Source organism: Schistocerca nitens, chromosome 1 (genome assembly GCF_023898315.1).
Source record: "Schistocerca nitens isolate TAMUIC-IGC-003100 chromosome 1, iqSchNite1.1, whole genome shotgun sequence".
NCBI classification, from domain to species: Eukaryota; Metazoa; Arthropoda; class Insecta; order Orthoptera; family Acrididae; genus Schistocerca; species Schistocerca nitens.
This window is the reverse complement of record NC_064614.1, coordinates 1,049,308,603-1,049,332,657: the sequence shown is the minus strand read 5'-3', so window position 1 is coordinate 1,049,332,657 and position 24,055 is coordinate 1,049,308,603. Positions and strand designations below refer to the sequence as shown.

Here is a 24,055-nt window from a genome sequence, read left to right as displayed (position 1 = left end):
AAATGTTTTCAGTAAACAGACGATTTCCCATGTCGAGTACTGCACATATTCTAAATATGACTAATTTGAAGGTAATTAAAGTTTTCTTTGTTCTTCTCCATAGATCTTCAGTTGCTTAATCTTGATAGGAGATGAGAAGGCATCTATTTTGTCAACAAAGCTTTTGTTATTTAACTGTTGGTGCGAATTTTCTTAGAAAAAGTCTAGTGATTTTTGTAGTTGAACTACGAGACTTCATTTTCTGAGTTGCACCTCCCAACGGCAGGTTCTGAGAGTTTGTTGCTGACGTGCTGCGTTTTCATGAGACAAACTTCCGGAATACGAAAACAGTTTTTCGCTGTCGCTTTTCCTCATAAGCGAAAGTACCAGACATTGGTTTTCCGATCGTCAATTGTTTTATACGAATGGACTCTCGAAATCTGCTTTTCCGACTTATAGATGTAATAAAAAGTTCGAAGTAAGCAAGGGAAAGCTGGTATAGTGGATGTGTACCGTCAGTTCACATGTTTACAGGGAAATCGTGGTGATTGCTACCTACATTTTGTTACACAACCTGCTGTTGTACAGAAACCAAAAGGCAGTTATAGGAGTAGAGGGCCATGAAAGGAAAGCAGTGGTTGGGAAGGGAGTGAGACAGGGTTGTAGCCTATCCCCGACGTTATTCAATCTGTATATTGAGCAAGCAATAAAGGAAACAAAAGAAAAATTCGGAGTAGGTATTAAAGTCCAGGGAGAAGAAATAAAAACGTTGAGGTTCGCCGATGACATTGTAATTCTGTCAGAGACAGCAAAGGACCTGGAAGATCAGTTGAATGGAATGGACAGTGTCTTGAAAGGAGGATATAAGATGAACATCAACAAAAGGAAAACGAGGATAATGGAATGTAGTCGCATTAAGTCGGGCGATGCTGAGGGAATTAGATTAGAAAATGAGACACTTAAAGTAGTAAAGGAGTTTTGCTATTTGGGGACCAAAATAGCTGATGACGGTCGAAGTAGAGAGGATTTGAAATGTAGACTGCCAATGGCAATGAAAGCGTTTCTGAAGAAGAGAAATTTGTTAACATCGAGTATAGATTTAAGTGTTAGGAAGTCGTTTCTGAAAGTATTTGTATGGTAGTGTAGCCATGTATGGAAGTGAAACATGGACGATAAATAGTTTGGACAAGAAGAGAATAGTAGCTTTCGAAATGTGGTGCTACAGAAGAATACTGAAGATAAGATGGGTAGATCACATAACTAATGAGGAGGAATTGACTAGAATTGGGGAGAAATTTGTGGCACAATTTGACTAGAAGAAGGGATTGGTTGGTAGGACATGTTCCGAGTCATCAAGGGGTCACCAATTTAGTATTGGAGGGCAGCGTGGAGGGCAAAAACAGTAGAGGAAGACCAAGAGATGAATACACTAAGCAGATTCAGAAGGATGTAGGTTGTAGTAGGTACTGGGAGATGAAGAAGCTTGCGCAGGATAGAGTAGCATGGAAAGCTGCATCGACCACAACAACAACAGGTGGGTTAAAATAACAAGATGGTTGACAGACACCGAATGGGGCGTTATTGTCGGTTCGCCGTTGCCCATGCCTAGAGCGGCCGTGGTGGAACACCGGCTTAAGTACTGAATTTCTTCGTTCGTTTCCCATTAACCTGCAGTACTGACTTCGCCTTGCAGAATCATAATAGACGTATCGCTTTTCAGCTCACTTTCTTTTTAGCTACAATAATTCTTTTGCATATTGTAAAAGAAACAGCACAAAGAAACAAAGCACGTGACGAAAACGATTCACAAATGTTACGTTATTGGACATAGTTTATTACAGTCTGTAAAGCGATAGCATAACGGAGAAAAAAAAGAGAGGCAGCAACTAAGCTCGTTATCTAGTTGATTATTGCTGTGGTAACTTTGTTGTTACAGTCGGGGTATAGTCAGCATGATTGCTGTCCAATTCGAGGTCGGAGATAAATGACTTCTTCCTCAGTGTGGTATTTCTTCATCACCTTGGCTGGGCAAACAACGTCAACATCAAACATCACTGTCACAAAAACGGTGGAGTGTCTACACGGGTTCGAAAATCGATTGTAAAAAATGAAGTCCGACATCTGGAGTCACATTTCCAGCATCGATATTAGAGTGTTTGTATGATCAGTATAAAGCGGTGTTAGCAAAATTGGTTAACGGAACCCTTTGTTGGGAGTATTTGTTTTGTAAATTAAAAACCACCTTTTCTTGCGGCACTGAATTTCAATTTCCTATCCACCTTTCGCCCATTCTACTTTAAAGCATCCTCAGTGGGATCTAAAATGATACAGTTTTTATTTTGATATATGTTCTTTGTAGATTATAAAATAGTTCAGATCTCGTTTCTTGTGTAAATAGGTGATTACTTACAGTACTTCACGTTTTTTGTTGGCATCTACGTTTACTCTCATGTTAGAGCTCGCGCTGTACCTTCTTTTTCGAAACAGAAGCACGTTTTCATGTTACGAAATTTTTTCTTTACAGTTTTCATATTGTTTCCCCTTGTTGTTGTTGCACGTTAGTCTTCTGTCACTAGTTGTAGATATTTGATCGAAAACTGTTATTGAAAAATGTAACCACTTTGCATTCACGATATGTCTGATGCTGTTTGGTTTGTTTACGTAACATGTTGCCCACCTAACGATGCCTGTTATTTTATTTAGCGTATGTGTGTGTGTGTGGAGAGGGGGAGTGGTGGTGGGGTGGGTGTATTGGTGGTTATTCAGTGCGAGTTGTAGAATGTTTAATATGATTGTAATAGCTGACAGAGAGTGGCTGATAGTTTTGATGTTCAACTGATTTGAGTGCTGGTGTAAACTATTTTGTGGAAGGGTTCATGGACAAGTGAGTGGGAAGACATTGGGTGGTATTATTATTATTATTATTATTATTATTATTATTATGACAATAATCCTCTGTCGGAGTGCTACTCGACTGTTATATGTGCTAGTGTGAACAATGAGTTGCTTGGCATGTGCACGTGAGTATTCAACAGGGTTTTCTTTCCTACTTTGGTTTTCTGTATGTGGTAATTTTCTTGCAGGGCTAGGAGGCGTGTTTTATTCTTATTTTTTTTATTTTCGTATTTCCTTCTCCAGAGTTAGTTTTTCATAGTGTTTTCTTAGGTGTTCTACATGGAGTGGTTTGTCCCATACTTACTCTGTAATTGATATATACCTGCGTTTTGGTGTAGATTCTGTTTTGGGAGCCCTGTGTAAACGTAGTATTTCTTTGAATCAACGATCTCTCTACCACTTGGACTGAGAACTCGGGTCACAGAGCGAAATAATTTTTTTATTATAATATTTTGTACATTCTACATCACTTGACAGGAACACAATGTGACGAATAATATCTGAATAGTTTCATAGTTGTATAAACGTTTAATAGCACAGTGCAGCGTGTTATGCAAAATAAGACAAATGATTTCTGATTCCACGTTGGTTAATGAGAATTATATAACTCACACTTAATTTCGCCTTTTATTATACACTCCTGGAAATGGAAAAAAGAACACATTGACACCGGTGTGTCAGACCAACCATACTTGCTCCGGACACTGCGAGAGGGCTGTACAAGCAATGATCACACGCACGGCACAGAGGACACACCAGGAACCGCGGTGTTGGCCGTCGAATGGCGCTAGCTGCGCAGCATTTGTGCACCGCCGCCGTCAGTGTCAGCCAGTTTGCCGTGGCATACGGAGCTCCATCGCAGTCTTTAACACTGGTAGCATGCCGCGACAGCGTGGACGTGAACCGTATGTGCAGCTGACGGACTTTGAGCGAGGGCGTATAGTGGGCATGCGGGAGGCCGGGTGGACGTACCGCCGAATTGCTCAACACGTGGGGCGTGAGGTCTCCACAGTACATCGATGTTGTCGCCAGTGGTCGGCGGAAGGTGCACGTGCCCGTCGACCTGGGACCGGCCCGCAGCGACACACGGATGCACGCCAAGACCGTAGGATCCTACGCAGTGCCGTAGGGGACCGCACCGCCACTTCCCAGCAAATTAGGGACACTGTTGCTCCTGGGGTATCGCCGAGGACCATTCGCAACCGTCTCCATGAAGCTGGGCTACGGTCCCGCACACCGTTAGGCCGTCTTCCGCTCACGCCCCAACATCGTGCAGCCCGCCTCCAGTGGTGTCGCGACAGGCGTGAATGGAGGGACGAATGGAGACGTGTCGTCTTCAGCGATGAGAGTCGCTTCTGCCTTGGTGCCAATGATGGTCGTATGCGTGTTTGGCGCCGTGCAGGTGAGCGCCACAATCAGGACTGCATACGACCGAGGCACACAGGGCCAACACCCGGCATCATGGTGTGGGGAGCGATCTCCTACACTGGCCGTACACCACCGGTGATCGTCGAGGGGACACTGAATAGTGCACGGTACATCCAAAACGTCATCGAACCCATCGTTCTACCATTCCTAGACCGGCAAGGGAACTTGCTGTTCCAACAGGACAATGCACGTCCGCATGTATCCCGTGCCACCCAACGTGCTCTAGAAGGTGTAAGTCAACTACCCTGGCCAGCAAGATCTCCGGATCTGTCCCCCATTGTGCATGTTTGGGACTGGATGAAGCGTCGTCTCACGCGGTCTGCACGTCCAGCACGAACGCTGGTCCAACTGAGGCGCCAGGTGGAAATGGCATGGCAAGCCGTTCCACAGGACTACATCCAGCATCTCTACGATCGTCTCCATGGGAGAATAGCAGCCTGCATTGCTGCGAAAGGTGGATATACACTGTACTGGCCGGCCGAAATGGCCGTGCGGTTCAAGGCGCTGCAGTTTGGAACCGCAAGACCGCTACGGTCGCAGGTTCAAATCCTGCCTCGGGCATGGATGTTTGTGATGTCCTTAGGTTAGTTAGGTTTAACTAGTTCTAAGTTCTAGGGGACTAATAACCTCAGCAGTTGAGTCCCATAGTGCTCAGAGCCATTTGAACAATTTGAACACTGTACTAGTGCCGACATTGTGCATGCTCTGTTGCCTGTGTCTATGTGCCTGTGGTTCTGTCAGTGTGATCATGTGATGTATCTGACCCCAGGAATGTGTCAATAAAGTTTCCCCTTCCTGGGACAATGAATTCACGGTGTTCTTATTTCAATTTCCAGGAATGTAAATTAATACAAAAGAAAATTCATTGAGAGTTCTTTTGTCTTCACTACGATTTTCACTTTGGAGACGGTGTAGGCGTGTACAGTCATTGTTTTAGCCAAGTTGCCTCTTGATATCTCCGTCAGCAACCAAGAAAAAGGCGGCCTTCAACGCAGTAATTACAGAGACCGAAGTCAACAACGCGGACTAGATAGGCGTGTTCATGGAACAGCTCATGATTAAATCTTAGGTGAGTAATGGCAACCATATAAAGTCTACATTATTTACATTTTTTACTGCATGGGTTTGCTGGAAGCGATGGCACAATATTGGTATAGCTTTCCCATGAGAATTTTACATCTTTTGTTCATTTGCTTCCTTATTTTTATTTTGATGTTATTAAAAGGACATCAACAGTTGGTATTTTTTTGAACTCCTCTGTTTTGTATACAATGCTTTCTCTATTGCCCAATATAAAAACAGTGATTTTTTTTCTGTCGCGTAACTTTTGTATTACACAGAGGATGCCGTGCATGATATAATTATTTGTGGTGTCTATGTACTGATATTTTATCAGCTTCGAGGCCAATCGTGAAATCTGTGTTTTCCTCGGGTCTTTTTGATTAACTTAGGGCCTGCAAGATGGCATTGAGTACCACGGTAAGGGCTGTTGCTTCTGATGGCAATTTAAACACAACCCCTTACTTCTTAGTGTAGTCTAGAAAAGCGCTGCCTGTCTACCTTCTTCGTTGAAGTATTTTAGATGCATTGGTATAGATTACCTTTTCTGTCGTCCATGTGGGTATGGAATACGTTACGCTATTATTCATGCCGTGTTAGCAGACTGACAGAGGGTTACGACGCTGTGACGACTCTTGTGCTTAAGGACGGAAATTTGCTGTAATCTACAATGGGTGAGGAGTAAGTCGATGACGTAGAGGCAGAGTTGAGAATTAAAGACCTGCTAGAGGAGGAAAGTTCCCAAGCTGAGGCAGTGGACTGCGAGTTCATCTTGTAAGAACTGAAGCGTTACAGGAGGAATTTCACATTTCCTAATTGTGCGTGGTAGATAGGTTGATCAGGTCTGCCTCTAATCAATATAATTTTTTTACTATTGTTTTAATGCTGAATTTGTATGGATCAAGTCTGTTAGTACTCCGCACATTTTACCAACGTCGAGTGTATTCATGCAGGGATGATTTATTTGTTCGGCGATACTGCCGAACCGTTTGTATTTAGCCACTCCCAGATATTTCTCATAGCGTCACCCATTTTATGTTGGTACTCTTTCATATGTTTCACATTTAGAGTTGTAATACCTGAATCTCCCATTGCATGGCATTATGTAAAACCGCAGCGAATACATTAAATAGCAAAGGAGAGATAACTGAGACCTGCAGTAGTCCTACAGTTGTTTCTCTTGATCATATACATTTTCCCTTATCCGTGTTGATGAGTATCCTGTTAGTAGCGGACAACGGTTGAAAAGACTGTAGTCGGGATTCTAAGATTTAGAAGCTTCGTAGCTAATAGAGGAATCAACACATTTTCATAGGCACTGGAGATGCCTGCGTACACCACCAGAATGCAATTATTGCATGTTATCGATGACTACCTGCAAATAAACTAACTTTTGTGCTCTGTTCTTTCCTGAAAACTATTTGACCCTTAGGTAGGACGTTCTGGCTTTCCTTGTGCTTTTTCCATGTCCTATTGCCAAGGTGATTTCTGAAAGGCTGATATTTTGTCGCTGTTGACTTTGGTGATTATAAGCTCCACGATGTCAGGTGTGATGCTGTAAGCTATATTTTCTAGGAATTTCTACGATGAAACACAAGATTTGTTCTATGCATTATGATTTCTAGTTTTGACAGATAGGTTGCCATAGAAATCTCCTCTTCGTATCTTACTTGAGCGTTTGACAATGGCTCTGACTTCAAGATGACAAGGTTACTTGTAGCTTGTATCTCCTAACGATTTTTTTCCTCGTTACTTACTTCCTCGTATTCTCTGTCCTACCAGAGTGATAATAACGTACTGAATGGTTGAAATGCACTGTTTTGTGGAATGTTACGTTTAAATGCTGTTGTGATGCACTTGATAAAGTTGGTATGATCTGTCTTCGTCTGCCAACTTTCCTTTATACATTCCGTTGTCTGTTCAGGATACTCAGCCCAGCCAACTATTCAAATACTCCATTTACGACAAAGGCAGACTATATTGCTTACTACTGAAGTACTTAACATCTGATATAGGTAGGTGATTAGGTATCAGCGATCCTTGGAATACTTCTCAACTGAGGTAATGAGTGATATTGGCTGTGGAGAAGCCGCCATTTACGGTGCTGTCACGTTTGTTATGTTTTGCTGCACTTTTTGAAATCTTGTTGCTTAAGACAACCAAGCAGCCCCCTCATGTTAATAGGAGTAGGTCCCAGAACGAGTAATGGGCATTAACATTCCCAACGTTAACTGTTTGGTGTTTTGTTGAATTAAATCATTCTTTTTGGTTGATGACTGGTGCTGTTTCAGTCTGGCACTCAACGGAGAGAAGATCCCACATCCTAAAGGACTCGCCAGTAACATCTGTGGTGTAAATGTACGAGGTGTGTTCAGAAAATAAAGAGAATGTTTATATTTTGGAAATTATTTTATTTATTCTTCTACATAAGAGTTATCCCCTTCATAATGTTCCTCACTAGATGTTATACACTTATGCCAGCTTTTTCTAATTCCCGCAACACTTCTGGAAATCGATTTTGAGATAGCTCTTAGCTTTCTCTGCAAAGTGTTTTTAATCTCATCTATGCTTATGAAAAGGTTTTCTCTATTTCTGCTAACAGAAAAAAGTAAAATGCGTCCAAGCCTGGAAATGTTGATGTGAGCAGGTTCATTGTTGTGATTCAAAAGTCCTGGCTTCTTACGCCACGAATATGGGCGTTACAGCGCTTTGAACTTGTAAATAATACTCCTTATTGATCGTTCGACCTTGTGGCAAGCTCTCATGGTGCACTACGCTTTTAACACCGAAGAACACAGTATGCATAATCTTCGCTTTTGACTGTACTTACTAGCCGAGCTTTCATTGTTGATGGTTCAGAATGCTTTTCCACTGGGACCATTGAGCCTTAATTTCATCACATCTGTACACCCATATTTATTATCTATTATGACACATCTTATAAGTTCTGCATCATTGTTGACAGCATCTAGCGACTCTTGAGCAAGTAGCATTCGCCCCTGTTCTGGTTCGTAATTCAACAATTTCGGAAAAGATTTTGCTGTCAGAAGTGTTGTAACCAAAACATTCAAAAACATTTCATCCCACGAGCCAGTTGATACAGCAGATTCTTCAGCGATTTTGCTGATTGTGTTTCGGCGATTGTTCCTAATCATTTTCCAGAGTCCACGATTTCATCGTTTAATGATGTGCTGGGCCGTCCAGGGCTGTTGCTTTTCTTCGTCGTCTTCATGACCCTCTTCGAAACCCTTATACTACTCGTAAACCCTTGTCTTACTCATAGCAGATCCGCTGGAAGCAATATATAACATTTCTAAAACTTTGCTGCACTACATTTCGTTGATCTAGTAAAATTTGATAAACGTTCCCTGATTCATTTTTATAAAAAATTGAATAATCACCGATACTACTAGGACACATTTAACCTGACATCTCACACCCGAGTGAACATCCGATAAGACTAACTCTATTCAGATACTTTTCAAATATGTTTATCAACGCGACAAGTACAAAATCGCTCTAGTCAGATTAATACAACACTCCATATAGCAAAATTCTCGTTTTTTAACACGGCTTGTACATATTATTAGTACTATGTTTGTAGTCTGTAGACTTACTCATATAATTTAACAGGCAACGCATTAGCTTGTGGGCAGGTAAATGAACCAGACGCAGATCGAATTCACGATGCGAATAAGTGACCGTTGGTCTGGTACGCCGGGCAGTGTGAATTTTACGTGTATTTCCACGCTCCTTTAGGTAAATGCTTGGCTGGCTCCTATGTCCGCCTCAGAACGCACGACACGCAAACAGTTAAAATGAGTTAACACACAGAAAAGATTTTGCAGAACTCACAGAGAAATGGCGCACAACTTCCCCTCCTGTGATCAACTGACGATTGTGGCAACAGGAATGACATAGGAATCCAGTCACAAAAAAGTTATCTGTTAAAATAAACTGAAACTGAACGCTAGGAAAGAGAGAGGGGTTTGCATTTTATGCCACGTTTAATGAACTTAGTACTTCTTTTGCACCCATCTACACTCCTGGAAATGGAAAAAAGAACACATTGACACCGGTGTGTCAGACCCACCATACTTGCTCCGGACACTGCGAGAGGGCTGTACAAGCAATGATCACACGCACGGCACAGCGGACACACCAGGAACCGCGGTGTTGGCCGTCGAATGGCGCTAGCTGCGCAGCATTTGTGCACCGCCGCCGTCAGTGTCAGCCAGTTTGCCGTGGCATACGGAGCTCAAATGGTTCAAATGGCTCTGAGCACTATGGGACTCAACTGCTGAGGTCATAAGTCCCCTAGAACTTAGAACTACTTAAACCTAACTAACCTAAGGACAACACACACATCCATGCCCGAGGCAGGATTCGAACCTGCGACCGTAGCGGTCGCGCGGTTCCAGACTGTAGCGCCAGAACCGCTCGGCCACCAGCGGCCGGCTCATACGGAGCTCCATCGCAGTCTTTAACACTGGTAGCATGCCGCGACAGCGTGGACGTGAACCGTATGTGCAGTTGACGGACTTTGAGCGAGGGCGTATAGTGGGCATGCGGGAGGCCGGGTGGACGTACCGCCGAATTGCTCAACACGTGGGGCGTGAGGTCTCCACAGTACATCGATGTTGTCGCCAGTGGTCGGCGGAAGGTGCACGTGCCCGTCGACCTGGGACCGGACCGCAGCGACGCACGGATGCACGCCAAGACCGTAGGATCCTACGCAGTGCCGTAGGGGACCGCACCGCCACTTCCCAGCAAATTAGGGACACTGGTGCTCCTGGGGTATCGGCGAGGACCATTCGCAACCGTCTCCATGAAGCTGGGCTACGGTCCCGCACACCGTTAGGCCGTCTTCCGCTCACGCCCCAACATCGTGCAGCCCGCCTCCAGTGGTGTCGCGACAGGCGTGAATGGAGGGACGAATGGAGACGTGTCGTCTTCAGCGATGAGAGTCGCTTCTGCCTTGGTGCCAATGATGGTCGTATGCGTGTTTGGCGCCGTGCAGGTGAGCGCCACAATCAGGACTGCATACGACCGAGGCACACAGGGCCAACACCCGGCATCATGGTGTGGGGAGCGATCTCCTACACTGGCCGTACACCACTGGTGATCGTCGAGGGGACACTGAATAGTGCACGGTACATCCAAACCGTCATCGAACCCATCGTTCTACCATTCCTAGACCGGCAAGGGAACTTGCTGTTCCAACAGGACAATGCACGTCCGCATGTATCCCGTGCCACCCAACGTGCTCTAGAAGGTGTAAGTCAACTACCCTGGCCAGCAAGATCTCCGGATCTGTCCCCCATTGTGCATGTTTGGGACTGGATGAAGCGTCGTCTCACGCGGTCTGCACGTCCGGCACGAACGCTGGTCCAACTGAGGCGCCAGGTGGAAATGGCATGGCAAGCCGTTCCACAGGACTACATCCAGCATCTCTACGATCGTCTCCATGGGAGAACAGCAGCCTGCATTGCTGCGAAAGGTGGATATACACTGTACTGGTGCCGACATTGTGCATGCTCTGTTGCCTGTGTCTATGTGCCTGTGGTTCTGTCAGTGTGATCATGTGATGTATCTGACCCCAGGAATGTGTCAATAAAGTTTCCCCTTCCTGGGACAATGAATTCACGGTGTTCTTATTTCAATTTCCAGGAGTGTATTTGGTAGCTCTGAACGACGTCGTAGCCATAAAAAAGAAGCACTCTTCTCGTTTAAGCAAATGCAGATATACTGATCGACTGTATCAGCATCAGGACACTGTCGTTATTTGCCTTTATAGAGCATGGACTTCGCTGCATGATACCTTTGGTGTAGTTCTCCACTAAAGTTGTCAGATGCTACAAAGAGTCCTTGACGAAGCTGCACTGTGTCGATGATCCTAACTAGACATCAGGATTTACCTCTTCCAACACTGCTAATACTATATTAAAATATTGTTGATGAATTCTTCCGTACTTAGGGCATTGTTTCCTTGTCTATCGGACTGCGTGGATTGTAGCGGCCTGGGGTATAATATGTTTGATGGGAAGCCATAACTTCTGATGTGAACAATTAGCAGCAGGAGAAATGTACTCTGGTCGTAACTCTCCGAGTGGAGCAATAGATAATATTTTCTTCCTTTTTTGGTGCGTTTGTGGTGGCTGAAATGATTATTCCTCATGTTGTGTGCATACCGCAGGGGATGATAATGCCTCTACCCGAGACTTCCACTACGTGTATGTACATACTGTTGCTTACCTGATAGGAATATGGTCGCGTTTTGATAGATTTTAACACCGATTCCCAACGCCACAATAACGTATGTCCATTTACCACATTTGTCAGCATCCTGCTTATATGAAACATCTTTGTACGCCATCTTTCTTTGAATTTCTGCCTGTCGAATGTGTTCAGTACATCTACGATTGTTTGATGTATGCGTACAGGGGTAGTGAGGGTGTGGTCCCGTTGCACTCCCTGATGTTATGCGGGCACACCTCTGTTGACTGCGGCACTGCTTACTGTTTACCGTTGTGCCCAGAGCGTAAGCATCTGAAACACTGCAGGAATGCACTGTTACACGACTTTATAGGCCAGCGAACTCCGTGAATATAAAGATTATCCATTCTTCTCTGTGATTTGAAGGCATATGAACATATATAAGAAGGGGAGTACATCTTTCTAAAAAAATATTTTGACTGAGGAGACTTTAACTTCACGTCTTATGGTTCTTAACTTTCCTTGTTATCATAGTTCAATATGCACATTTCGAATACCTCGCTAAAGTGCCATATGTTTGGTTTATGTCTTTAGATGGTAATTTAAAATAAATTGGTGGTCGACTAGGTAACTGACTGGCTTTCCGGAGTTTAGTACATTAGTACCTTATACGTCGATTGGGGAATATATTCGTAACATTTACGCTCATCCTGTCTGCTGCTTGTTAGTACAATAGTTATTCAGACGGTATCAGCTGTAGTCTGTATATATTTGTCTTCCCATTTAACAAACACAAAAGCGGGCCTCTGTTATTAAACCTCAAACAAGTTCACTATGTGTTCGTTTTGATGAAAATTGCACCAACAGGTATTCATGTTATCATCATGATGGCTTTATCAGCGACAGATGTGCAGGTTGCAGAAGTCGTACGCTGGTGGATATAGCTTCCTGCAGTCTGCCTGATTCTGTCCCTCGTCCTCTGGATTTCCTCCTGTTGACATATCCCATGGTCGTGCTGGATCTACAGCGGTAATTCTTGTTCAAATATTATTGTGCGTTGTAAGCTGTGTGGCTCCGACAGTTGCACACTTGCTATTTTTTTATGCCTGATTGAAAAGGCCGACGGTGGATCATACAAAAGTTGGAATTCTAATATCTTTAAGTGAACTGCTAGCAGGTCATGGTGTTTGGGACACAGCAATATTCATCTGGTCTTCCCCATAACTGAAACTGTGCACCACGGAAGATGATCCGAGTGTTTGAGAAAAAAGTCATCCGTTTTCACGAGTCTATATCTTCTACACGAATGAAGACAGATACTCGGGGTAGTGTTTAACTTAGTCATTGAAATTAAAAGTTTGCCTTGGCAGCAGTTGTAAGCTGCCGTCTCGTGTGATTACCAGCATTGGTCCACCTTGTACAGCTCGTTCATTACCCAACGAGTATCGAGCTTAGATAGCGGTTAAACAGTGACAGAAGGCGTTTTGTATGTAATTCATTTACAACTGTGCAGCGTGATTTTCGTCTAGAGTACATCACTGTAATTCCTACAGCTCAAAGCATTCGACGACAGCACAAGTAGTTCCAAGACTTTGGTGTTTAGATCTCCATGATGGTGATGAAGAACAACGCGTAGAGTTTAGTGAGCTCTTTCTAGGATTGGAAATGAAAGATAACACTTTACATTTACGTTTAATGTTCAGTGATTTAGGTCAAATCTATGTAAGAACGTAGGGAACATAGCAGCCACAAACCACAGGCAAGCCTGACAGAGAGTCTCCAAGGCATCACGTGTTTTGCGCTATTTTTTTCTGGAAAAGCTTTGTAATCCGCTCTTTTTTTTTTGCGGAAAAGATGCGCAGCGGAGTATGTTGAAGATATGACGCTCTGCAATTGCAAGAACGCACCGAAAATTTCATTTATCAACAGAACGGAGCAAAAAGCTTGCATGTAAAATCCTTTATCATCACCAGTAAGCCGCCTCGAACAATCAAATCAAATGGTTCAAATGACTCTGAGCACTATGCGACTTAACTTCTGAAGTCATCAGTCGCCTAGAACTCAGAACTAATTAAACCTAACTAATCTAAGGACATCACACACATCCATGCCCGAGGCAGGATTCGAACCTGCGAATGTAGCGGTCGCTCGGCTCCAGACTGTAGCGCCTAGAACCGCACGGTCACTCCGGCAGGCCGCCTCGAACGATCGATCGACCGTAAGGAGCACACTAATCTCGCACAGTGCCATTTGCTCCCGATGTTGATCAATCTCGCGGTTTGTGATCGGATGAATCTTTTTGAAGCACAAAAAAAAAGTTTCGTGCACATGTGATAATGTGATAGTGTGATAGTCATGCCAACAAATGCATACAGCGTGATTTATGGTAAACATTATAAGGTATGAAACTTCCTGGCAGATTAAAACTGTGTGCCGGACCGAGACTCGAACTCGGGACCTTTGCCTTTCGCGGACAAGTGCTCTACCGACCTTTTTCTTTTTTTTTTTTTTTAAATCTCATTTTGTTCGCTATTGTTCGTTGCATCTGCTCGGGCCGGACGTCGTAAGACATCCATTTAAGTTCGTTGTTGATCGATTAGCTCAGATTTTTTATTACAGAGGGCTGCTAACCCTCTGACCGAACACGCTGAGCTACCGTGCCGGCTAACTGAGCTACCCAAGCACGACTCAGGCCCCGTCCTCACAGCTTTAATTCCGCCAGTTCCTCGTCTCCTACCAGGAGAGCTTCTGTGAAGTTTGGAAGATAGGAGACGGGGAACTGACGGAATTAAAGCTGTGAGGACGGGGCGTGAGTCGTGCCTGGGTAGCTCAGTCGGTAGAGCGCTTGCCCGCGGAAGGCAAAGGTCCCAAGTTCGAGTCTCGGTCCGGCACACAGTTTTAATCTGCCAGGAAGTTTCATATCAGCGCACACTCCGCTGTAGAGTGGAAATTTCGTTCTAGAAATATTATAAGGTATATTTCCCTGGTGCTACTCGCTGGTCATTTTAATAACGCAGTAATGTTATCGTTCTCGAAAGCACTTTGCATGTCATGCAACGTATATTGTAGAAGATGACCGTTAACGACCGTACTGTGCAGAAATATACATGGCACGCGACCTTTTTTTAACGAACTGACAAATTTGTGGTCACGTTTGTTACTATAGATGCACTTGAAAAAGAAAGTTCTAGAGAAAACAAAGTAATTTAAAACACAGCCTAGTGGAATCACGTTATTTCTCAAATTTGTTGAGGCTGTGGGGTCCACCCAGAAGAAAGTAACTCTGTTTTTTGATGGGCAAACATGCACTGTCACACTTCCTCGTTCCGTAATGAAAGCTCGAGGCAGAGCGATATAGACTTGAAATCTGCTTCGCCTCGCAAAAGCCACAAACTGACAACATACTACTCCAGATAACCAGTATGTTAAAAATGTATTTCACTTTAAACTGAGAAGTAGACACGTTTGTACCTATTAATATCATTGTGTACTTAATCTTGCACAGTTCTGTCGCTTTTATTTACATTGGTAATGGAGTGTCTGTGCAAATGATGATTACTTTGTTGAGGAGGCGTTTGCATTGTTTGGGGTACTTGATTTTACGGAGCATACGTGTTTGAATGTTTGGTGAATAGAGTAGCTAATTTATTATTCTTTGCATTTGGCGTTGTTGTGTTGCAAGACTGTGAGATAATAAATAAAGTATAAGTGAATTTGAGTCAAAGTCCAGTTGACTTTCCAGTTTTGAAGTGATATAGCGACACTGTTTTTTGCACTCGTCATGAAAAAAAGTCCATTTCGTTGTTCTCCGTAAATCTGGGACATACCGTGTAGCAGATTCAATTAATGTAGCACAGAATTGGAAAGTATTTACATTGCATTTTAGTGCAACTACTTCTCTTGTCCAACTGTGACGTATCATATATGCTTGAAATTGTCAAGTTGGGGGTGATGTAGATTAATGTAGAAACAAAAATACAATTTCAAACCGCTAACACTGCTGTTGTACAGCATTTATTGAGATGACAGGATTCAGCAAACTAAGAATATCTGATGACGACAATGTAGTTTGCTGAAACCTGTCATCTCAATAAATACTGCACAATAGTGATCTTGGCTGTTTACTGCAGCACTTCTGTTTCTACTGTAACATAACATTCTCAAAATAAGTGGAGTTTTGGGTAGCACGAGCAGGTAGCTGCAGTTTGACATCAAGTTTAGTTTGTGTTAGAGGTCAGTTAGTAGAATCAGTGCAACGGGTATCTGAAATGCATGCCGAATGTTAGACGAAGGGTCAAAAGCCCTTTAACAAGGAGTAAATCGCACAATAATCTCGATTACTAATTAATATGAACGGAAAGCTCCCATTGTATTCCAGAATACTTTAGCTACATAATCTCATTGTGAAGAAAAGAAGATGTATTCGTAATTTACATACCTGTAGTACCTACAAGGCATGAGCTCTATCCGAACTTAAGGACAAATCACGTTAAACAATACTTACATATTTTCACACACTTGCAGAAAATGAAACGTTGTCACAATTTAACAATTAATGATTATTTTAAACATGCGCTGAAGGGAAAACTAACGGTCGACAGCAACACCCTACCAGCATTTTTGTTTAATACTCAGAAGTGCTACGTAAATTTTATCCTGATTTCTAAACAGCCTAAAAACAAAATTATATAATTTTCATAGTTATCCACATGTCAATCGTCTACTTAAGTCCTGTTTTATTTCGAAAGGATGATATTTAGGCAATGAAGGAAGGTTAGATTTATCGTCAAGTAGACACTGGAGCCATTAGAGACATCTGACTGAAACGGATCTGGCCGAGCGGTTCTAGGCGCTACAGTCTGGAACTGCGCGACCGCTACGGTCGCAGGTTCGAATCCTGCCTCGGGCATGGGTGTGTGTGATGTCCTTAGGTTAGTTAGGTTTAAGTAGTTCTAAGTTCTAGGGGACTGATGACCTCAGAAATTAAGTCCCATAGCGCTCAGAGCCATTTTTTTGAAACGGATCATTATTACCTCTACCGCAAAGGAAATTGACTGCAGAGAATATATCACATGAAAAATATTCTTCTTCAGTTCTGTAGACTATAGACATACCTTTTGCATTTGCATTTTGAAATAAACTCTAACATTCTCTCTCAAACACATACACAATGTGGGGTGTAGATTGTGGTTGGAGCATACCACTACCCCTAGGATGCACAGGACCAAACTCTCGTGACCAAAGGAGTGAGGAACCACCCAAAGTGATCCTGCAAATTAATTTTAAGGAAATAATACTATCATGCAGAGGAAACCGTCTTATTTAAATGGATATTAGTAGGGGTGGCCCAATTAATCATGAAACAAATGGGTAGCACATCACTCAGACAAATATTTTAATGGGAGGAGCGAACATCTAACTATAAATGGAAACAAATGGTCACTGTAATAATTATATTTTCTGTCTTAACATGAGAATTGCCGCCGGCCGAAGTGGCCGTGCGGTTAAAGGCGCTGCAGTCTGGAACCGCAAGACCGCTACGGTCGCAGGTTCGAATCCTGCCTCGGGCATGGATGTTTGTGATGTCCTTAGGTTAGTTAGGTTTAACTAGTTCTAAGTTCTAGGGGACTAATGACCTCAGCAGTTGAGTCCCATAGTGCTCAGAGCCATTTTTTTGAGAATTGCCGCTGACAAACGGTGAAGGGATTATAGCTCTAGCCTTGGCACACGAGTGTGAGGAGGATGAAAGAGAATTACGTTAATAATTTACGGCACAATCAGTGACTGTATAAGTTGTCAAGAGTGCGCGCAGTATTCCGTGGCTGGTAGATGTATGGTTTGCAGGGCACTCATGGGAAGAGCGGCAGGCGCTGTAGGGGAAATGCCATGAGCTGGAAGGGGAAGTGCCGTTCCGAACTGAAGCCTACACTAATTTTTTTTTTTTTTTAAATATTGAGTGGGGCCCTCCAAGCCCACACTTGCATGGTGATCATTCAAGAAGCTCTGTCACCTCTGCTTTGGTTGGCATCTGAAAAGAATTCCGCTGAAAATGCTACAATTTATTTTCGCATGGTTTATTAACAACTAATGACTTTCAGATAAGTGTCGCGAGTGGCGAATTTTGAGTAAAACTTACACATTTCTCCTGTTGCCATGTTAAAATTTTGCTTCTTTTGCCAAAACACAGCGAAGTTTACACAGTGTCACCACACTGACATCTTGTGCAGAGTCAACTGCAAGAGAATTCTGAAACAGTGGTTTATTAAATTTATTGCGTGAGGAACTCAGGAAAAGTAAGGTCAGCATTTTAAGGAAAAGCTCATCGTCAGTGCAAAATACGTGTAATATCTTATGTTGTTCCAAAACCTATAGCATTTCTCGTTTCACCAGCCATCGATGGCCCTTAAAAATTACATTCTTTCATTGAAAAAGTCTGTGGAATAACAAGGTAGATAATTAAGTTCTGCATAATAACCATACGGAAAAATAGTCCCCTCTTTGTATGCTATCATTTGCCAATATCTCAAACCGTTTATGAAATGTGAGGAATGTTGTGGACATTTCATTCTGGTTTGATCATTGGCGCGACGCGGTCGCATATGAGTGTGCTACGTCAAATCAATTTTCTCGAGACTGGTGACAGATAGAAGTCACCGCACAATTATAAAGAAAAATTCAGTATGTTAGCTAAATTCCATACGCAGCAACATATTATGTAATCTGTACCAAATGCAAAATCATGTTGTTGTTGTTGTGGTCTTCGGTCCTGAGACTGGTTTGATGCAGCTCTCCATGCTACTCTATCCTGTGCAAGCTTCTTCATCTCCCAGTACCTACTGCAACCTACATCCTTCTGAATCTGCTTATTGTATTCATCTCTTGGTCTCCCCCTACGATTTTTACCCTCCACGATGCCCTCCAATACTAAATTGGTGATCCCTTGATGCCTCAGAACATGTCCTACCAACCGATCCCTTCTTCTGGTCAAGTTGTGCCACAAACTCCTCTTCTCCCCAATCCTATTCAATACCTCCTCATTAGTTATGTGATCTACCCATCTAATCTTAAGCATTCTTCTGTAGCACCACATTTCGAAAGCTTCTATTCTCTTCTTGTCCAAACTATTTACCGTCCATGTTTCACTTCCATACATGGCTACACTCCATACAAATACTTTCAGAAATGACTTCCTGACACTTAAATCTATACTCGATGTTAACAAATTTCTCTTCTTCAGAAACGCTTTCCTTGCCATTGCCAGTCTACATTTTATATCCTCTCTACTTCGACCATCATCGGTTATTTTGCTCCCCAAATAGCAAAACTCCTTTACTACTTTAAGTGTCTCATTTCCTAATCTAATACCCTCAACATCACCCGACTTAATTCGACTACATTCCATTATCCTCGTTTTGCTTTTGTTGATGTTCATCTTATATCCTCCCTTCAAGACACCATCCATTCCGTTCAACTGCTCTTCCAAGTCCTTTGCTGTCTCTGACAGAATTACAATGTCATCGGCGAACCTCAAAGTTTTTATTTCTTCTCCATGGATTTTAATACCTACTCCGAATTTTTCTTTTGTTTCCTTTACTGCTTGCTCAATATACAGATTGAATAACATCGGGGAGAGGCTACAACCCTGTTTTACTCCCTTCCCAACCGCTGCTTCCCTTTCATGTCCCTCGACTCTTATAACTGCCATCTGGTTTCTGTACAAATTGTAAATAGCCTTTCGCTCCCTGTATTTTACCCCTGCCACCTTTAGAATTTGAAAGAGAGTATTCCAGTCAACATTGTCAAAAGGTTTCTCTAAGTCTACAAATGCTAGAAACGTAGGTTTGCCTTTCCTTAATCTTTCTTCTAAGGTAAGTCGTAAGGTCAGTATTGCCTCACGTGTTCCAGTATTTCTACGGAATCCAAACTGATCTTCCCCGAGGCCGGCTTCTACTAGTTTTTCCATTCGTCTGTAAAGAATTCGTGTTAGTATTTTGCAGCTGTGGCTTATTAAACTGATTGTCCGGTAATTTTCACATCTGTCAACACCTGCTTTCTTTGGGATTGGAATTATTATATTCTTCTTGAAGTCTGAGGGTATTTCACCTGTTTCATACATCTTGCTCACCAGATGGTAGTTTTTTGTCAGGACTGGCTCTCCCAAGGCCGTCAGTAGTTCCAATGGAATGTTGTCTACTCCGGGGGCCTTGTTTCGACTCAGGTCTTTCAGTGCTCTGTCAAACTCTTCACGCAGTATCGTATCTCCCATTTCATCTTCATCTACATCCTCTTCCATTTCCATAATAGTGTCCTCAAGTACATCGCCCTTGTATAGACCCTCTATATACTCCTTCCACCTTTCTGCTTTCCCTTCTTTGCTTAGAACTGGGTTGCCATCTGAGCTCTTGATGTTCATACAAGTGGTTCTCTTCTCTCCAAAGGTCTCTTTAATTTTCCTGTAGGCAGTATCTATCTTACCCCTAGTGAGAAAAGCCTCTACATCCTTACATTTGTCCTCTAGCCATCCCTGCTTAGCCATTTTGCACTTCCTGTCGATCTCATTTTTGAGACGTTTGTATTCCTTTTTGCCTCCTTCATTTACTGCATTTTTATATTTTCTCCTTTCATCAATTAAATTCAATATTTCTTCTGTTACCCAAGGATTTATACTAGCCCTCGTCTTTTTACCTATTTGATCCTCTGCTGCCTTCACTACTTCATCCCTCAAAGCTACCCATTCCTCTTCTACTGTATTTCTTTCCCCCATTCCTGTCAATTGTTCCCTTATGCTCTCCCTGAAACTCTGTACAACCTCTGGTTCTTTCAGTTTATCCAGGTCCCATCTCCTTAAATTCCAACCTTTTTGCAGTTTCTTCAGTTTTAATCTACAGGTCATAACCAATAGATTGTGGTCAGAGTCCACATCTGCCCCTGGAAATGTCTTACAATTTAAAACCTGGTTCCTAAATCTCTGTCTTACCATTATATAATCTATCTGATACCTTTTAGTATCTCCAGGGCTCTTCCATGTATACAACCTTCTATCATGATTCTTAAACCAAGTGTTACCTATGATTAAGTTGTGCTCTGTGCAAAATTCTACCAGACGGCTTCCTCTTTCATTTCTTAGCCCCAATCCATATTCACCTACTACGTTTCCTTCTCTCCCTTTTCCTACACTCGAATTCCAGTCACCGATGACTATTAAATTTTCGTCTCCCTTCACTATCTGAATAATTTCTTTTATTTCATCATACATTTCTTCAATTTCTTCGTCATCTGCAGAGCTAGTTGGCATATAAACTTGTACTACTGTAGTAGGTGTGGGCTTCGTATCTATCTTGGCCACAATAATGCGTTCACTATGCTGTTTGTAGTAGCTTACCCGCATTCCTATTTTCCTATTCATTATTAAACCTACTCCTGCATTACCCCTATTTGACTTTGTGTTGATAACCCTGTAGTCACCTGACCAGAAGTCTTGTTCCTCCTGCCACCGAACTTCACTAATTCCCACTATATCTAACTTTAACCTATCCATTTCCCTTTTTAAATTTTCTAACCTACCTGCCCGATTAAGGGATCTGACATACCACGCTCCGATCCGTAGAACGCCAGTTTTCTTTCTCCTGATAACGACATCCTCTTGAGTAGTCCCCGCCCGGAGATCCGAATGGGGGACTATTTTACCTCCGGAATATTTTACCCAAGAGGAAGCCATCATCATTTAATCATACAGTAAAGCTGCATGCCCTCGGGAAAAATTACGGCCGTAGTTTCCCCTTGCTTTGAGCCGTTCGCAGTACCAGCACAGCAAGGCCGTTTTGGTTATTGTTACAAGGCCAGATCAGTCAATCATCCAGACTGTTGCCCTTGCAACTACTGAAAAGGCTGCTGCCCCTCTTCAGGAACCACACGTTTGTCTGGCCTCTCAACAGATACCCCTCCGTTGTGGTTGTACCTACGGTACGGCTATCTGTATCGCTGAGGCACGCAAGCCTCCCCACCAACGGGAAGGTCCATGGTTCATGGGATAGCGATCCCTATTTTTTCATGACAAAGTTTTTCGAATTTCACGCAGTGTCTTACTTCCACATAAATATCACAATTACTACGACCATTAACGAAATGATGAGCACATCATCGTGAAGCTCGCATATAAAGCTACAAGTAAAGCTTAAATGAAGTTTTATTTTTACCGAACGCTTTGTGTAAAATCGTTTGAGAGAGATGCAGGGCACGCGCCTCGATCGCTGAAAGGTAGCTGATGGTGTCGGCTTCCATTCCGAACAAAGGAATGAATTCGCCAAGCGTTTTGGACGAAAATTGGTCACTACACATCGCCCACCATATCCTGAGTGAACTCTAGTTAATAGTATTAAGTACACGGAAAGACAGGAGCGAACAAATTGCACAGTGCGAGTAACTAGCTGGATGCGTGACTTTTAAGGTCGCATATTTGGCTCATGAAGGGAGTGAATTTACTTCGTTTCTGAATGAAGGCTGCACGTGCAGTGATGGCCTATCTTACGAAACACATGGAGTGTGGTCAAGGAAGCCGGCAGCACAGTGGCTGGAGGATATGATTTCAGACCCCTCTTTGAACTTAGTGCTTCCATACAGACATCCATGAAGTCTCAGCAAGCTCGTCTCACTAGTCATTCTCCTGTCCTAAACAGAAATCTTTACTCCACAAAAGCCTAATGAGATGTATTCTCTTTCTGGCTGCTCTGGAACTTAGCTGTTTCTCGTCAGAGCAGGAAATCACTGGCCAATGTTGGCAAAGGTTCCAAATGTGGACCAGTAAAGCTCAAAAGAAGATGTTAAACAATCTCCCGCTCTCATATATTTTCTCTTTTTGAACGAATAGTTCTCTTGGGTGTGAAGGAAGGCAGAAAACAATCACCGGCCGGAGTGGCCGAGCGGTGCTAGGCGCTACAGTCTGCAACCGTGCGACCATTACGGTCGCAGGATCGAATCCTGCCTCGGGCGTGGATGTGTGTGATGGCCTTAGGTTAGTTAGGTTTAAGTAGTTCTAAATGCTAGGGGACTGATGACCTCTGAAGTTAAGTCCCATAGTTCTTAGAGCCATTTGAACCATCAGAAAAAAATCTAGAAAACTTCTCCCTCTGCTTGGCACAGTGCTGAAAAGGGCCTATCGGATGTTGTGCACATAGGCACAACGGAAATAGCGCGCTCTCCCAAAAATGACGGTCCGACCCTATGAGAAGGCTTATTCTAAGAGTTCAAACCAAATTTTCTCCGAGGTATCGTAACAAGCATTCACATACCCTGAGGGAAGCCACACCTGCTTAGAGATCTCCTATCTACACTACTGGCCATTAAAATTGCTACGCCAAGAAGAAATGCAGATGATAAACGGGCATTCATTCGACAAATATATTATACTAGAACTGACATGTGATTACATTTTCACGCAATTTGGGTGCATAGATCCTGAGAAATCAGTACCCAGAACAACCACCTCTGGCCGTAATAAGGGCCATAATACGCCCGGGCATTGAGTCAAACAGAGCTTGGATAGCGTGCACAGGTACAGCTGCCCATGCAGCTTCAACACCATACCACAGTTCATCAAGAGTAGTGACTGGCGTATTGTGACGATCCAGTTGCTTGGCCACCATTGACCAGACGTTTTCAATTGGTGAGAGATCTGGAGAATGTGCTGGCCAGGGCAGCAGTCGAACATTTTCTCTATCCAGAAAGGCCCGTACAGGACCTGCAACATGCGGTCGTGCATTATCCTGCTGAAATGTCGGGTTTCACAGAGATCGATTGAAGGGTAGAGTCACGGGTCGTAACACATCTGAAATGCACCGTCCACTGTTCAAAGTGCCGTCACTGCGAACAAGAGGTGACCGAGATGTGTAACCAATGGAAACCCATACCATCACGCCGGGTGATACGCCAGTATGGCGATGACGAATACAATCATCCAATGTGCGTTCACCGCGATGTCGCCAAACACGGATGCGACCGTCATGATCCTGTAAACAGAACCTGGATTCATCCGAAAAAATGACGTTTTGACATTCGTACACCTAGGTTCGTCGTTGAGTACACCATCGCAGGCGCTCCTGTCTGTGACGCAGTGTCAAGGGTAACCGCAGCTATGGTCTCCGAGCTGAGAGTCCATGCTGCTGCAAACGTCGTCGAACTGTTCGTGCAGATGGTTGTTGTCTTGCAAACGTCCCCATCTGTTGACTCATGGATCGAGACGTGGCTGCACGATCCGTTACAGCCATGCGGATAAGATGCCTGTCATATCGACTGCTAGTGATACGAGGCCGCTGGAATCCAGCAAAGTGTTCCGTATTACCCTCCTGAACCCAACGATTCCATATTCTGCTTACAGTCATTGGATCTCGACCAACGCGAGCAGCAATGTCGCGATACGATAAACCGCAATCGCGATAGGCTACAATCCGACCTTTATGAAAGTCGGAAACGTGATGGTACG

At 43.3% G+C, this 24,055-nt stretch overlaps 1 protein-coding gene across 1 annotated transcript in view; it reads left to right on the top strand.

Moving 5' to 3' along the window:
- The window catches only part of LOC126224746 (peripherin-2-like), a 63,994-nt gene that overhangs the window by 423 nt on the left and 39,516 nt on the right, over positions 1 to 24,055 (top strand). The window lies entirely within an intron of this gene.